We start from the raw sequence: 17,904 nt of genomic DNA, 5'->3' as shown, positions 1-17,904 counted from the left end.
CAGTCTCCTTTCTTGCCTTGATACAGACGTTCTTTCTCAGAGTCTCAAGTGTCTTTAGACGCTGTTCCCTGGGGATGGATGCTCTTCCCCATCTTTGATGGTTTGTACACTATGGTATCCTTAGAACTTAGGGACAACACAGTAGGTTCTCAATACATATCTGTAGACCGACACTGAGCAAATGAATCTCTGCCTTGCTAAACCCTACTCTCCTGCAAGACCTCGGTTACCACATCGCATTTTCATGAAGTAGGCATGGTGCTGCTTTGCTCAATGATGGAAGATGTCAGAACCATTGGAATCCTGCGTCTTCTGCTTACCACTTGTGACCTTGAACATTTCGCTTTATCCTCCGATATTCAGGTTTCCCATTAGCACAAAGCGAGGGCAGATACACCACCATCGCGTCACCTTTCCCAGGTTGGTCACCATCCCGGAGTAGGAGGTCTCTGCAGGCAGGGCACGAGCTTCACGGGTCTGAGACAGGTTCCCCAGTGTTGCTCCTGACTGCGACGGCCGGAGGTCCGGACTAACAGCCCCCAGGCATTGCCAACCCAATGCGCACGCTCGCCTGTGCCAGGAGCTGACCACCGCTCTGGGCTTTCGCCCCGGGCTGGGAGGACGCCACGCCCTCCCTACTGACTGGCGGGAGGATGCACCAATCGAAGAAAAGATGCTGGAGGGGGCGGGGCCGCACTGGGAGCCGGCGCCCGGCGCCCACCGAACTGCAGCCGCTAGTGTGCGGTGCCCGTCCTCTTCCCCGCATCGCGCAAGGGTCCCCAGCGGGCCGAGCCTCCTTGGCTATGGTCTAGGTTTTTTTATTTTTATTTTTTTGCATGCATTCATTTTCTGTCCTGTCTCGTCCCTTCTAAGGCGGCGGCAGCGACGGCGACAGCAGCATAGGCACGCGCGGGGAGGGGGCGGCCGGAGAATGCGGTGCTCGGCTGCTGCCCGGCTCAGGTCCGAGCGTCAAGCAGGTGGGTACAGGTGTGCCGCGGAGGGAGAGGGCCCAGGACACCGCACCCAGTGGGCGGACCCTGCGACGGGGGCACCTTTACCGGTGCTGCTTGTCCAACCCCCACCCCAGCCTCCACACCCCTCACGACAGCCCTGCACCGCTTATTCCCACCTCCCGGCCCCGCCCATCTCCCCTCCCCCACTCTCTCCAGACCCCCCAATCCTTCTTGTGGCCGCGGCGCTCCCCGACACTGGACCCTGGCTCCCCTGTGTCGCTCACGCCACCCCGCTTTCCACTAGTCTCCCCCTTTACGCCCAGGAGCTGAGGAGTGGGAGAGAACCCCCTCCCCCCGGCTTCAGCGAGTGGCGCGGAGGGGGCGTGGTTGGCCGGCGGCTTTCTGTCCTTCAGGTCCCCGCCTAGGTGGAGCCCAGGGTCTGTAGGGGTGACCGGGAGGGAGAGGCCGTCCTGGCGGTATCCCACCCCACGCAATGCACACGCTGCGGCTGCCGGGCTACGCACACCCTCGCGCTGCTCCGCCCACGTGTGCGCCGGGGAGAAGGCTGGGGCGCTGCGAAGAAAGGCTGGTACCCACCCTGTGCCCAGCGGCGCTCCCCGGGTGCACCGGCGTTCGGGGCAGGTACCAGGATCGGCTCCGCGGTGAAGGGCACCTCGCCGGTTACCATGCTGTGCTCCTGGCGATCAGGCCGTCGACCTTTCGGCCTCGTGTTAGGGAGCTGCGCTTTCCTAGGCCTTCTGTCCATCATTCCATCCTCCCAGCTGCGGGATCCCGATAGGCCCTTTTAGACCACTGGCCAGGCTGGAGCCTTTTCGCTCCCCTTCCAGCACTCTCTTCCCTTCTCCGCCTGTCCGCTCTGTGCAGCAGGCTCAAAGATAAGGTCTGCTGGCCCTGGCCGGTACTCAGCCACCTGCTTTTAGTGTGTACTCAGGCACACTGACCTTGGCCTTTGCTGTGCTGTTCCCATTTTGGGCACGCCCTTCATTCATCTGGCCAGCTCCTTGTAGAACAAAGTAGAGTAGAAAGGAGCTCCTTGCCAGCTCAAGCTTCCTGTTATGGCGGGGCCTGTCACCCTGGGCCTTCACGGTGGATGGCTGCGCCTCCCAAACCAGCCTAGGTGAAGAGGGTAAGGCCAACCACACCTGGTGTCACCTCCTGTAACTTGGGCGTTTCTGATGTGTAAATAAGGCTGGGGGAGGAACTGGCTGTTTCTCATGGACAGAGGTCTGGTTGGTGGCAGTCCCATCAGCTGGGCGGGACCACTGGGAGGGACTGGTTTGAAGTGTGGTGGTGCTGGAAGCTCATTTTGTGGGTTCAGTTGTGATGCTGAGGATTGCTGGAACATGCTTGTGGGACCTCGCTCCAGGTCAGATTGCTGGGGTCTTCCCAGGAGTGGAGGTGTTTTCACCTTGCCCTTTTCACAACAAGAAATCCTCAAAAGGTTCCTGGTCCCAGGAGATGAGACCACAAACCATCTGCAGAGTCCCACGGTCCCCACTGTTGTCTTCCCTGACCCACCGGATCCCTTTTCTGCTGTCCTGTCTCAGCCACTTTTGTATTCCGTGGTTGTGTTTGCATACAAGTTTTCTAAATTTTTCTCTCTTTCTCTAGAATAAGGTCCCCCTTTTGTCAAGGTTTTACACTTGAGTTACATTCTTGTGGTTTTCTTTTTATTTACCAGACTGTGTGACTCCCTGTCTGTACCTCCCAGAGCCTCATACACGTGTGCAGCAACAGGATTCGTGTGGTTTCCTCCTTATACAGATCTAGCCCACTAGGGATCTGGGGAACTGAGATGTCTTAGAACCCAGTGTGCCGCTTAACTGGAACTGGCAGGCATTTTCCACCTGGGCTTTTGGATTGGGGTTCTCCCTTAGGGAGATTATTACTATGATCCCCATTCTCTTGGGTGGATCTCTTCCTCCAAGGTGACGGGATGTATCCACCAGACTCATCTATGTCCTGATTCTTACTGCTGCAAGGTCCTGGGCAAGAGGACTAAACTCTCTCACTCTTCATTTTGGGTATAAATGGAGACAATGTTTCTCTTTTGCTATGCTGTCTGGGGGATCAGAGGTGTAGTCCTCTTATCAAATGGTTGTGATGGTAAGTTTGTGACAAGCTGTGTCCTTTCCTTTAGCTCCATAGTAGGGCAGATGCCCATGCTGGCAGCTCTCTTTTGTCCTTCTCCAGCTAAGCTGATGATCCTAAGAAACAGTAATGGGCGAGGTGAACTCAGGTCTCCACTGTGGTTCTGTGTCTCCAGGCAAGACACCCAGTCTCTATGCTCTGTGGGAGTGAGGGTTATATAAGGAGGGCAGCTTGCAGGGCTCTACCTCCCACTTCTGCACTGACGGCTCTTATTATAGCCACACCGGGCCTGTGCAGGTAGAGATCATGAGAAGAGGTGGAGCAGAAGATCAGCGGGCCCTCCATGACCTGGACGCTGACCCCTGCAGTGTATCGCCACCTTCCTGTGGGGTAGCGTGAGGTTTGAGGTACCTTCCCCCTGCTTTCTGTGGAAACATGCCACCATAATATCCTCCTAGCCATCAGGGCTGCTGTAATCTAATCTGAGGGGGGAAAGACGATTCTGAGTTGGCCAGCGATCCCCTGACTCCATTGGGGAAATGCTTGCTTGGCTTATGTGGTTCCATGGGCAGCTGAAGGCACAGGGGCTACAGGCTGCAGGCGCATGTGGGGGTGAAAGGTAAGCTCTGAGAGTGGAGGAGGCAGGAAGGAAGTGGACACAAGGACAGTGATGAGCTGGGAGAGATAATTGCATGTCGGATCAAAACCCTGGCTGGGGGTCTGGAGCGATGGCTCAGCAGTTAAGAGCACTTGCTGCTCTTGTAGAAGACCTGGGTTGGGTTCCTAGCACCTATATGCCGACTCACAACCATCTGCAATTCCAGTTCCAGGAGGTTCTATGCCCCTTCCTGGCCTCTGCTGGCGCTGGCTCAGGAATACCCACAGGGAGACATTCATACACATAAGATAAGATGAAGGAAAGGCCCTGGTTGGACGTAGATGAGAGAAAGCCAGCATTCTGAGGACAGCACAGAGTACAGGAGGTGATGGGGTCAGGGATGGCATCCTGCTCTTGCCTCTGGCTTTGATGCACTTTTCCAGAACTGCCCAGGAAGTGTTAGGCGTCTCATGAGCTTGCATAGTGGACTGGCAGATGTTCTAGTTCTTAGAACATTGTAGCAAAGCTCTTACCAAGCACCAGGGTCCACAGCAGCATTGGCAGCTGGTACTCTTGTCAAGAAAGTTATTGGAACACAGCCCTGCCCTACCTTTTTGTGCAGAATGGCCAGTGGTGCCTATGGCTTGGACCTGGCACAGCTGGTGAGGCAGGCTGAGGGAATTGCTGCCCTGTGAGCAATGCTGTCTCTGACTTGGTTGAACTCATTGAGACCCAGAGAGGGATGTCTTAACAAATGGGCACAGAGAGGCTCTACAGCCTGTCCAGGTCACACAGTTCATGAGTTTGAAGGCAGGAATCCCTGGTTCTTTGTTTCTTCATTTTCCCCACCTTGGGGCTTTATACTTTTATTGTCACTCATTGAATTTTGGCATGTTAATGGGGTATGGGGTAGAGGATATCTTATATCTAATGTCAAAATCTGCTGAGAATTTGCTAATAAATTCTTAAAATACTTTGATATCAACTGTATATTTACTATTGAACAGTGGCTATTATGGTAATCTTTGTTAAGTGCATAGTTTGTGGCATTAAGCACATTTGCATTGCCCTGCAGCAGAGACTGCATTTCTAGAACTTTCTATCATCCTAAACTGCGACTATCATCATAAACTTTTCTTTACTGACCCTCACTGCCCAGTGCAAATGTCAGCCTCAGATTCAACACCAGCTTTGCCCTTTGCCAGTTAACTGTGCAAATGTCTGCACCTTTCAGGGTCCCCTGCGTTTTAGTTTCCTCATTTGGTGAGAGTCGATGGCCCTGATGTCATTGTTTTTGTCAACCCAACACACACCTTAGAAGAGGAGTCTGGATTGAGAAATTGTCCTCATCAGATTGATTTGTGGGCATATCCTTGGAGCACTGCCTTGATTGTTATTTGTTGTGGGAGGGCCCAGCCCGCCGTGGACTGTGCCACTCCTGGGAAGTTGATTCTCGGTTAAAAAGCAGGCTGAGTAAGCCTTGGGGAGCAATTCAGTAATCAGCACTCCTCCATTGCCTTTGCTTCACTTCCTGCCTTCAAGACCCTGACTTGAGTTCCTGCCCTGGCTTCCCCCAGTGATGAATTGTAACCTGTAACAACTCCCACCTCTCCCACACCTTGAAATTGCTTTGGGTCAGTTGTTGTAGAATATTATTTTAAGATGTGTTGCATTTGTTTATGCTGTGCAACATTTGTTTAGTGATACAAGGATATGTTGTATTCTTTTATGTTGCATTTGTTTAACTCTGTGAAGCTGTGTTACTTTGCCTGTCTAAAACACCTGATTGGTCTAACAAAGATTTGAATGGCCATTGGTCAAATAAAGAACTGAATGACCAATAGCAAGGCGGGAGAAAGGATAGGCGGGGTTGACAGGCAGAGAGACTAAATCAAAGGAGAAACCTGGGAAGAAAAAGACTGAGGAGAGAAAGAAGGAGGAGGAGGACTTTAGAGGTCAGCTACCCAGCCACACAGTCAGACGCAGAAAGAAAGAAAAGATATACAGAAATAGAGAAAGTTAAAAGCCCAGAGGCAAAAAAATAAACAGGATCATTTATGTTAAGAAAATCTGGCTAGAAACAAGCCAAGCTGAGGCCGGTCATTTATAAGTTAAGAAAAGATCTGCATGTATGTTTGCTTGGGAGCTGGGTGGCAGGCCCACGAAAGAATAAGAGGGTAAACACAACTATCTTCAGTCTCAGTGACAGAAAGCACACCAGATGAGAAATTGGTACTAAAAAGTGTTGCTATTAGTGGTTCTGACCATGTTGTTTTGGGGAATGGTGGAAGCATTTGATGCCTTGGGCTAGAAAGGCCTTTAGCACCCAGATACTTACACTGGTGTTCAGCCTGAAGATCAGAAAAGCAAAGCAGCCAGTCGTTAGCTTTTACCTTTACCTCAGACCAAAGCAGCTATCCTGCCTCCATGAGTGCTCAGAATGAGACTGAGCACGAGACTTGTCTCCTCCTGTCTTATATTCCTCTCTAGTGCTAGGATTAGAGGCTTGTGCACGCCCAGGCTCTGTGGCTAACTAGTGTGGCTGCTGGGATCAAAGGTGTGTGCAACATCTGCCTGGCCTGTATGGCTGACTAGTGTGGCTGCTTTGCACTGACCTTCAGGCAAGCTTTATTAAAACACAAATAATAGGCCACTATAAAGGCCATGGAGTGCTCAGAGCTTAGTGGATGCTCTCTGGGATCTTGGAATATACAGAGTGCCGAGAGCAATGCAGATAATGGGGGCCTGACTTGTGAGGCTTCAGAGAGATGTCTGAGAGTCCCTCAAAGACTCTATTGGAGCCATTCCTGTGAGATTTTGAATGAAAAATCTGTAGTTTCTGGTCAACTGGGACGGAAAAATCAGCGGTGGTTAATAAAAGAGCAGCGATAGTGAAGTGAAATCTTCTGGGATGTAATTCCTCTGGGTCAGCACACAGAAGCTGTGGTCCAGAGTGGGCGGAGTCTGCATCCCAAGCTGGCCGACCTGGGTAATGTATAAGAGTGTCTCAGGTGGTACTGGTTTTGAAGGCATGAAGGGGTCATGGAGAGCAGCTGAGGCGTAACACCATGAGAAGCGAGGTGAAGAGACAGCCTCAGTAGCAGGGGAAAGCTCAGGGTTGAAGGGGTCAAGAGAGAGACTGATAGTAGAAGGCAAAGAGAGTCAAGTCATTTGAGCCCAGAAAAATCATGAGCGAGTCCCAGATGGACACTGAGATTGTCACACTGTTGAGTGTGGGTTTTGGTTTGGTTTGATTAGAACTGTGGCCTGGTCCTTCCCTCTTGGAATAAGAAAGTATGTAACTTGGTTGAACTTTTACAGGAGCACACAGTTATCAGAATTTGGATTTATTATTTTTTATATTTTGTGTGTGTTTTACTTGCATTTATGTAAGTACACTGTGTGTGTGTGTATGTGTGTGTGTGTTTGTGTGTGTGTGTGTTTGTGGTGCCTGCAGAGGTCAGAAAAGAACATCCGATAACTTGGAACCAGAGTTACTGATGGTTATGAGCCACCATGTGGGTGCTAGAATCTGCAAGAGCAGCCAGTGCTTTTAACCACTGAGCCATCTCTCTAGCCCCTGGATTTTATTTATAAAAAATTTTGTATTGGGGCTGGAGAGATGGCTCAGAGGTTAAGAGCATTGCCTGCTCTTCCAAAGGTCCTGAGTTCAATTCCCAGCAACCACATGGTGGCTCACAACCATCTGTAATGGGGTCTGGTGTCCTCTTCTGGTCTTCAGGCATACACACAGACAGAATATTGTATACATAATAAATAAATAAATATTTAAAAAAATTTGAATTTATTTTGTTTTGTGTGTGTGAATATTTTGCCTGTATGTATGTATGTGTGTATACATCCATGTACACTGTGTATATGCCTATGCATGGTTGTGAGCCATCATGTGGGTGCAAGAGTTTCAAAGCTCTTAATACTGAGCCATCTCACCAGCCTTGATGTTGGGTTTTTAAAGAGACCATGAGCTTTAAAATCACTGAAATTTTTTTAAAAGAATGGAACTTTTAAGATTGGACTGTGTTTTATATTGTGAGAGTAGCACGAGATGAGACTAGCCAGCAGATGAAAGAGTATAGATTAAATCGATGTGTCTGTGACTCAGAGTTGACTGGGGGTGGGATGCCATAGTTAATTTTTTTTTTAGTGACTGGAGATATGGCTCAGGGCTTAAGTGCACTGGTTACTCTTTCAGAGGACCCGGGCTCAATTTTCAGCACCCACATGACAGCTCACAACTGTCTGTAACTCTAGCTCCAGGGGAGCTGACATCCTTGTACAAGAAATAAAAATTAAAAAAAAAAATTAATGACATTTATTTACTTATTGAGGTGAAGACCCCTGCCACAGCTGCAAGTGGAGGCCAGAGGACCACTAGGTACTCTTGAGAAGAGGAAATGTCAGTTGAGGGATTGCCTCCATCAGATTGGCCTGTGGGCCTGTCTTTGGAGCACTGTCTTAACTGCTGTGATGTGAGAAGGACCGGCCCACCAGGGCAATGCCACCCTGGGTAGGTGGTCCTGGGTTGTATATAAGCAGACTAAGCAAGCCGTGGGGGAGCAAGGCAGTAAGTAAGCAGCATCCCTCCATGGTCTTTACTTCTGTTCCTGCCTTGAGTTCCTGCCCTGGCTTCCCTGGATGAAAGACTGTAAGCTGTAAGATGAAAGAAACCCTGTCCTCCCCAGCTTCAAGCTGTTTTTGGTCAGTGCTTTTTGGTCACAGCGACAGAAAGCAAAATAGAATACTGGGTTTCCATGTTTGCGAATCCTTTGGACACAAGGATGGGACAAGACAGGGAAGGCCTTGTCTGGCACTGTGCACTGGACAGAAGCAGTAAGGTTGTGCCTGGGACAGCACATCCAGGCAGCCATTGGGCCATTCTGTGCTGTTTAGTGTGGCCTGAGGTGTCCTCTTCCCCTCTCCAGGGCCTGGCTATGTCCTCAGGACCCTCCAGCGCCCTGATGACTCCAAACTAACCATGGCAACCTGGGACTGGGCACTGGCCCTAGCTTGGCTGAAGGACCACTTTGAAGAATGAAAGAAGTTCTCTGTGCACCAGTGGGGCCTGGGCTTCCTGGCGGTAATGTGCTTGTGTATTCCAGGTCAGAGGGATGTGCTGGCTTGGCTCTCTGGCCTCTCGCTTCTCCCTTGCAGTGTTTTGGGTTTGGAGCCCTTGGTACTTTCCCTGGGGATGGAAGGAATGGGATGTGCTATAGGAGGGGTGTCCTGCTTCCCTGGAGGGCCGAGGCATAAAAGTCAGGTGAGTGGTGACAGATGACGTAGCTCCTTCTCCTCCTGTGTCCCCTTTGATCCTGTTCTGGACGCTGGCACTGTACCTGTGCAGTCCATCACAGGACACTGTTTAAGGAAGTCACAGTCTGCATCTCCCATTGTGGTGATCCCCCCTTTTCCCTCTTCTCCCCGACTCCCCTGCAAAGTGTAATTTGACAGTGTTTAGTGCATGCAGAGTGTAGTACATGCAGTACATGCATTATTTAGTGCATGCGTTATTTAGTACACCCAGAGTGCAGCCATCCTTGCCTAGTTAAGACCGTTTTCACCCCTCTCTTGGAAACCTCCGTGCCTGTTTACTGTTACGCCCCACTGCCCACTCCTCCTGGCCTCTAACCTCTGCATTGCCTTCAGCCTCTGTGTTTCGGAAGATTCATATAAATAGGAGCATGCCACACCCTCCTTTCTGTGACCCCCTTCTTTTGTTGAACTTGATTGCCCACGTGTGGCAGGTGTCAGTGCTTTGTTCTTTTGGGGGGGGGCTGGACACCATTTCAATGTGAGTGTCCACTCCTCATTGATGGGCATTCTTGTCCTTTTCACCCTTGTTGTTGTGAGCGGTGGTCAAGATTGCATACAGTGTGACAACGTTCTTCTGCATTGCATCATCAGTTCAAGCACACGTCAAACAGTGGTGATGGGTCGTCCGTGCCCAGCACTGTGCCGCGAGCATCCAGCTAGGAGAATGTTTAATTGGTTCCTCATCGCCCCAGCTAGAGCATGGAAATACTTTGAAACTGGAGAGAGGAGGTGGGAGCTGGGGGAATGGCCGAGGGTGGCAGTTGGCACGGTGCAGGAAACCCTAGCCACCTCTCTGTCAGTTTCTGGAACACGACGTTCTCTTGCTGAGAGGAGCATTTCTGGTTGCTGTTTGCTCTTGGGAAGGCTGTCCTCTGCCTTGGCCCCAGCTGGTTGCTTGGCATCTCTCCCATCTTAAATTGCTGTGGCAGGTAGAGACTCCATTTTCTCTTCGCCTTTGGTACCATCCCTTCTGAGAGTCAGCATGGTCTGAAATGACTTTGGTTTCCTTCTTTTTCTTCATTCCATAACCCCTGCCCCACCCACACTGGAATAAAACATCATGCCGGCAGAAACTCAATTCCCAAGTTTTCTTGACTCTCAGAGCCAGGCATCCGGGTGGTGTCCATCTGCGCTAGACACATGTTGCTGTTGCGTGGAGGTGGAGTGACTTAACTTCCCCATGCTGCCTTGCTAGCGCTGGGCTCAAGGGCACATGACTTAATTTTGGGGGGTACTACTTCCTCTGTGAAATCTAAAGGATGTCTCTGCTTTTTCTGTGGCTGCTGTGGCTAATGCATGACAGCCCAGCATAAGGTTGCTGGTGTCCCTGCTGGAGGTGTAGAAGTCGTGGTCATCAGACCGAGTGAGTCCCCTCAGACTTAGGAGCTCAGGTGCTTGTGCTGGGGATGGCAGGGGACCTCCTGAACTGAGCTGCTGTGTTATTGCAGCCACTCCACGGCGTGGCTTCTGAGCACCGAGACAAGGCTTTAGCAGGCACGAAGACAGACTTTCTATTACGAACAAACCCAGGGGCAAACGTGGGGAGATGGGCCTACTTTGGATGGTTTGAACTGGATGAAAAGCACTTGTTAATATCACCTGTTGCTTTTTCAAGTTGTACGATGCCCCACTGGAATATTTAAAGTGACAGATTGGCAGGGGAGGTTCAGGGGCCAAAGACTGCCTGTCTCCCTGTGGGCACGAGGCCTGGGGCTTGCTCTAACACTGCACAGCTGAAGCGGTAGCGTCCCTTTGGGGCACTGCCTGTAGTGCTGGGTGTAGGCTGCAGCTCCCTGAGGCGAGGTGCTGATGGGGCAAGGTGTTCACACCTCTGGGCTTCCCACCTCTGCTCTGCTTTCTGTGACCCGTGTGACCTTGGGCGAGGGAAGTTTGTGGCTCTTTGGTTTCCTCCTCTGTGAACAAGAAGCTCAGCCTGGTGATGAACAGGGACAAAGAACCTTTGTCCATAGCAGGCCTTCTGTGTCTTGTTAGGGTCTGGGCCCCCAGATCTAGAGACCCTGGAGCTGAGTTTGTGGGGGAGGAGAGAGACCTGGAGCACACAGTAAAAGTCCAAGCCCAGTAAGACACCAGCCCAGATGACTTTCTGAAGGCTGCAAGCAGGAAGTGCTGATGTCCCATCTGCAAGGCTTTCTGCTTAGTGCCTCTTAGCTTTGTGCTCAGGGGTGGGTGTGGGGAGCTCACAGTTGCTTATCAATAACTAACCTAAAGCCAAGGTAGTCACTCTGATGTGTCTGGAGAGTCTTGGGACAGCGTCTGCTAATGGCACTAGCTTCTCTTAGCCTGCAGTATTTTACCCTTGGAACTTAAACTTTCTCCTCGTACCTCTCCAGTGGTGTGGGTGTGGCCAGAACAGGGGTTCCTAATCTGCCACTTTCTGCCAGGCCATCTGGGGGACTGTGTGTTGAGTGAAACCACAAGGGAACCAAGCTTCTTCTTGGGATCTGGGAGCTCTGGTGTCCAAGGGTACCACAGAGTGCGCAGTCTGCATGGAAAGGGACCAGGAGGGGCACACTGAGTAAACTGCACACTGCCTGAAAATGTCTGGCAGGGATCAAGGCGGAAGCAGGTTGGACTCACACATAAGCAAATGATCTGTGGAACTGAGGGTCCCAGGTTCACATGCATGCGTGCGTGTGTGCATGTGTGTGTGTGTGTGCATGTGTGTGTATGTGTGTGCGTGTGTGCATGTGTGTGTGTGCATGCGTGCGTGCGTGTGTGCATGTGTGTGTGTGCATGTCTTGTGAGTTTCAGATGCTTCTTGAGACTTGTAAGTTTTATAAACTTCCTGAGGGATTAAAAAATATTTTATTGTGTTTGTATGAGTGTGTTTTTCCTGAATGTATATATGTGTACTATGCATGCCTGGTGCTCGGGGAGGTCAGAAGAGGACAACAGGTTCCCGAGACCTGGAGTTACAGTTGACTGTAAGCCACAAGCATGTGTGGGTTCTGGGAAGCATACTTGGATCTTCTGCAAGAGCCACAAGTACTGTTAGCTACTGAGCCTTCTTGCTAGCCTCAACGTCCTGAGTCCTATCAGCCCTCTCCTTCCATGAGGGACTGTTTCTGGGTTATTGTAGACAGAGTGAATGAATGAAGATTCGGGGCTGTCCCTGGAGCATCCTCAGGGCAGGGAATGGACTTGCTTTGGTCAGCTGCCCTATCTACCTGCTGTTCTCTCTACCTGCAGGCTCTCTTTGTTTGCCTTTCCCACCCATCAAAAGAGCATACCTCCATCTGCAGTTCAGCTTGGAAGCAAGAACCCACGAAAGTCTACGGGGTGCCATGAAAAGACAAACTTGCCCTGACAGCATTATGCCCCTTCCCCTGGAAGGGTCAAGTACATCTCCAGGATCCCTGGCACTGCAGGCATCCTCTGTCACTGCCCCCAGACAAAAAGTGTTGAAGCCAGTGACTTTCGTACCTCCCTGTAAGGATGCTCCAAGGAGGAAAATGCTGTCCTATCACAGGGGGATGCCAGAGTCTGATGCAAGCAGAGCACTCAGTAGGTCTACAGACTTGGTTTCTGGCTTCTTGGCCTCAATTTGCCATGATGTCAGTATGGATTGGGCTCACACATGAACTGAAATGCGTGGGTTTGATTTCCTTGGACCCATCTGCCCTTGGTAAGGTCACTGTGTGTCCTGAACGGCCATCTCCAGTGACAGCTGTCTGAGTCCTAGACACCACAGTGGTGCATCCCACGATGTCAGACAGTCTGAGAATAACAGCTAGGGCATATGGGTAAAACTCCTCCCTCTGCTCTTTTAATGGGGCAGGGCAGGAAGTGTTTGAAAAAAGTGTTCTTCCAACTTTATATTCTTGGAAGTCCACATTGCATTTCCTTTCTCTCCAGTGTGCTTTAGGACACCCCTTAGAAGGCAAGCTCTGTGTTGTTGGCAGGGATGCCTGCTGGGCCAGGGAGTCAGGTGATCGGGTGATCAAGCATTAACCAGTCTTTGATTGGATTTCTCCAGTGAGGTTTTGAGCCTGTCAGGCCCAGGATGGCGGCAGCTTCTTTCTTCCTACTAACAAAGTGAAAGGGCAGTGAGCCCCACTTTGTGTCTGGCCTCTTTACTACCTTGGTTACCATGGGAGTTTCAGTGAAATACATCATGCTTGGAAGCATCACAGTGGCTCAGCACGAGCCCGGTTCCAGAGACCCCTGCATGTTTCTGTAAGTTCTGCTAAAACTGAGCACAAGATGCTTGTAGGAGATCAGAAATGGAGGTCCTCCAGAAGACAGGGAAGGGTGCAGAATTGCTTGTAGAAATGCTTGTAGGAGATCAGAAATGGGGGTCCTCCAGAAGACAGGGAAGGGTGCAGAATTGCCCATCTCACGGCATATATTGTCAGTTTGAGATTTCATGTGTCCCAAGCTGCTGGGTTACAGCAGTCTTTCAATTTTTGCTGGTGAATGGTGAGGAGGACTTTGCAGGTAAACTGTGAGGTCGAATGGTGGTGTCACCTGGGCATTTGAGGCAGGCTGAGAGCGTGGGGTGCTGTCTAACCTGTTTACTTCAGAAGGCACGTGAAGAACCTCTGCTCCCTGGAGCTTCCTTTGGCACCCGTGCCGATCTCCTTGAGAGTAAGGCGTAACTTTTGAAAATTCCAGCCTCAACCGCTTCACCTCAGTCTGAAGCCTTGGGCTGCCATCATACTTCATGAAGGAAATACCGAAAACATAATGACCTCGCCCTGCCTTCTGGTGAGGACATCACCTTGAGTATCTCAGATGCCCCAGCCACAGAGGCTGGCAGCAGGCATTTTAAAATGCACCTGGTGTCCTATGGCTGTTCGATGAAGGGTTGATGTGCTCCCATTTAATGGCATCAGATAGAGGGAAACATGATGGATTTGAAAATGAGCCATTTAAGAAGCTTAAAATTGCCTATCTACATTAAACAGAAATAGCTCTTTGAAATCCCTGCTCCTGAATTCTCTGTCGAGTGTATACCGGCTTCATTTAATGCCAACGAAAGCAGTAAAGGGGGAACGGAGGATCATAAGTGACACAAGACGGAAAGCAGTGGGCGAGGGATAGTCAAGTCAGTTTCCCTGAGGGACAGAGGACGCGAGAGTCTGCCCATGACCCAGCTGATGGTCTCAAACCCACGCACATACAGATAGCACTGAATAGATTCGGTGGCCTTAATTAAAACAGAGCCCATCAATTTGCGAGGGAAACATGGTTGGTGAGAGGGGGTGGGAGTTTTTTTAGTGGAGTAAGCGGGCATAAATTTGATAAAAATTCTATACATATTTGAAATTATTAAACAATAATAATGGAGAAAAAACAAAATGGCAGAGGCAAACCCAGTCACACCAATAACACCATTAAACAGGAGTGTGTTAATCAATGCAATCAGAAGATGGATGTTGAACATCAGAGTGGATAAAGCATCTGATTCAACTATATGCTACCTTAGTCTACCTGGTCTACTGTAACAAAATACTTTAGGCTGGGAGCTTATAAATAAGAGATTTCTTTCATACGTACTGGAGGTCTGATGTCCAACTCAGGATACCCAAATATTCAGTGTCCGCCGAGGGTCCGCTTCCTCATGGTTAGCAGGCTCCCTGATGGAGCCTCATGTTTCAGGGAAGGCTGCCTGGCCTTAGATCTGAACCCATCTATGAGGGCAGAATGTCACCTGTTACTTCCCCTTCCCACCTCTAACAGGTGAATTCTGGGGACATAAAACCCACAACATTGCCCTGGTGAGACACACTTTAGATCCGTGTAGAAGTTAACCCTATTCGGGAAATAACCAGGCTAGCTTAAAGATAAACAATTATATTTTTATTTATTATAAGGGGGAAAACTCACAAAACAGGAACGAGAGGTCCAAGCTCAGCTGTGCGGTCAGGGAACCCAGAGAGAGAGCACCTGGGGCATGCACCTGTTTTTTCTCCGGGCTCCAGTAAGCCACACCATAACTTGGTCCCACCTCTTAAAGACAGTTGGTTAACCAAGCTTCCCCATCAGATCCAGAGCTATAAACAGACATGAAAAGATGGGAATAGGAACCCCGAAAAGCTAGTGTAGCTGCACAGACGTCCAACAAAATAGACTTTAAAATAAAGCAATTATTAGAGATGAAGAACAATATTTTATAAGGATAAAAAAGGGTCAGTGCTACAGGACTAGGGAGGAGGTATAACCATGCCCGCACTTAACAACACAGCCCCAAAACCCACGAGTAAAACCCGGAAGGGAAGGGAAGTGTTCAGGAATGATATGCACGTGCTTCGCTTCCTGGCACACTTCATGGTGCTGGGGATGAGTCCCAGGCCCTGAAACACACCAGCTCCTCCTACACGTCCCCTGTACCCAACAGCCGCTCCCCACTTCATCCCCTCTTCTTTTTCTTGTAGCCCCTGCTGCCTGCATCCATCAGGCATATGGGTGTGGGGCTGTCTACCACAGCATGGACAACCTACCAGGGACCACACCCCTGAACAACTCTCCCTTCCCCAGCAGCCATTGGCTACCAATAGCTCCTCAGTCTGAGGGCGGGGCCTCAAGCGCGGCTCATCATTCATACTGATCTTGACTGGCTTGCTCTGGTGCAGGCAATCAGAGCTGCTGTGAGTTTGAGGGTACTTTCTCTTGTTGCCCCACCCCTTACTCTCCAGCACCTTTTGGTGCCGAGTCCCCTGAGGCCGGGTTGGGGGTGATGCAGCTACCCCTTTAGGGCTGAGCACTCAAGGTCTTAGCTTATTCTCTAGCTGCCCATGAGTCCTTCATTAGCTGGGCTTGCTGAAAGAAGGTTCTCTGATGAGGGCTGAGAGCAACACTCTTGCTAATGGACTGGACACTGGACGGAAGTTGACAAGGACCAGGGAAAGCCAAACAGTGCTGTAACAGGCCTTTGTATATGTCGGCGGAGGACACAAAGTTCTTCCTCAGGTGCCATCCAAGGCCCCGCCTTTCCTTCTGTTTTGCAATCCCCCAGTTCTTCCTACCCCCTCCTCCCTGGCTGTTACATTCTGGCTTGCTATGGCAAGTTTCTAAGCCTTTCTTCTGCCCCTTCATAACTGTTACCCTCTCCCTTCTAGCCCTGCCTGCTGGTCTTGTTCTTGACCAACCCCAGGATATGTTTTTCCTGCCCTCAATGCTGATACACCACCTCCTGCTGCCCCCAACGCTGATACCACCTGCCTCCCACCACACTCCAGCCTTCCTTGGGACTTGGGATCCTCACCAGTCCACTTCATCCCTTTTGTGGCCCCCTCACCAGGCTCTACCTGACCCTGGTGTATACTTGGCTCTGTCTATCTCTCTATCACTGATGGGAGTGCTCTGTGGGTGGGGCTGCACCTCCTTCTGCTTCTGCTCCCTCTTAATTGCACAGGACTGGAAGGTGGCCTCCTGCACTGAGGTAACACAGTGTTTATTGTAGTCTAGACATATCATCAGCGAAGCTTTACTAGAAGCATTGATCCTGGCCTGGGTAGGAGTATGGGGCATGGACCGGAAGGAGCCCTCTAAAGAGGCTGTGCAGTAAACAGAAAGAGGAGGGTTTCTGGGATGTGGGTCCCAGTTGGCAGTGGCAACAGTAGCTCCAGGAAGTATCTCATGACTTCACATCCTCTGGTCACCTGCATTTGGCCCAGCAGCCTGTCTCTTGATTTCTCTGAGAGCTTCTGACAGCCCCTCCAGCTGCAGACCAGGACAGCAGGGGTGTTTTTCCTAAAGCAGTTGATGGCTTGGCTGCTCCTCTGCACGTGGGAATTGCTGTGCTCCCCTGCTGACTCTGAAGGTAGCCTGAGAAACTTAACTGTGTGCACAGTGCAGGGTCCTTCCTGGACGTATGTGCACTGCCTTCGAACTGGTGCTCAAGGGACTGTACCTGACTTCTAGCACCTTCTAGCAGAAGGGAGAAGTCCTGGTTTATACACTGTGCTCTCACGGGATGGGTATGACCGCACCCCTAGGAAAGGAGGGGAGGCTGGGGGGTGAAAGCAAGCTGTGGGCCAGGGTCTAGGGAGGAGACCCCAGGGGACCCGGATTTGATTTGCCCACACCCTCCTGGTGATGTTTTCAGGTCTGTTTGTCAAGGGTACCTGTCTGGTTTCCATCCATTATGAAGGGACAGTAAGTAGTCTCTGAGTAGTGTGATGTTCGTACCCCTCACTGGCCCATTTCCTTATCCTCAGAATAAAGTGTTTAAACATGATTTTTTAATCACCTTTTTTTTTAAAAAAATGTGTGTTTATATGTTGCTGTGAGATAACCCTTCTGTATGATGTGAATATGTTTTATTACCATTGTTTAATAAAAAAAGCCAATTTGACCAATATGCAGAATAGAGCCAGGTGGGAAATCCAAGCAGAGTTACAGGAAGAAGGTCAGAATCAGGGGGTGGAGAGATGGCTCAGAGGTTAAGAAAACTGACTATTGTTCCGGAGGTCCTGAGTTCAATTCCAAGCAACCACATGGTGGCTCACAGCCATCTATAATGAGATCTGGTGCCCAGAACACTATATACTAATAAATAAATTAAAAAAAATGAAAGAATCTAAAAAAAGAAAAGGTCAGAAACAGAGAGACACCATCAGCCTCCGGGGAAAGCAAGATGTGAAGTAACAAGCCACGAGCCTCTTGGTAAACTATAGACTAACAAAAATGGGTTAATTTAGTTAAGAGCTAGCTAATAAGCTGAGTTATAATAATAAGCTTGAGCTAATAGGCCAAACAGTTTGCAATTAATATTAAGCCTCTAAATGATTAAAGTGCCTTGGGACCAGGTGGGACAGAAAAAGCCTCCGTTTACCACGTGTGGTATATGAACACGTGTGTGCAGTATGTAAGTCCGTGCCTGGGTGGAGCCAGTGGAGGACATGGGCTGTCTTTCCCTATCATGCCCCACCTTGTTCCTTTGGG

At 50.2% G+C, this 17,904-nt stretch overlaps 1 protein-coding gene across 9 annotated transcripts in view; it reads left to right on the top strand.

Moving 5' to 3' along the window:
* The first annotated feature begins 592 nt into the window (after window positions 1-592).
* The window catches only part of Jakmip1 (janus kinase and microtubule interacting protein 1), a 120,550-nt gene continuing 103,238 nt past the window's right edge, over window positions 593-17,904 (top strand). For 4 of the 9 annotated variants that reach the window (XM_075943739.1, XM_075943740.1, XM_075943738.1 and 1 more), the window contains exon 1: window positions 594-977. The gene's annotated coding sequence lies outside the window, so the exon portion shown is untranslated. Of the gene's footprint in view, window positions 978-1,521; window positions 2,101-17,904 lie in introns of those variants that run through there. The other 5 variants (XM_075943733.1, XM_075943729.1, XM_075943734.1 and 2 more) reach the window with 3 other exon arrangements.

This window comes from Microtus pennsylvanicus, chromosome 12, assembly GCF_037038515.1.
Source record: "Microtus pennsylvanicus isolate mMicPen1 chromosome 12, mMicPen1.hap1, whole genome shotgun sequence".
NCBI lineage: Eukaryota > Metazoa > Chordata > Mammalia > Rodentia > Cricetidae > Microtus > Microtus pennsylvanicus.
This window is presented reverse-complemented; position numbering and strand designations above follow the sequence as displayed.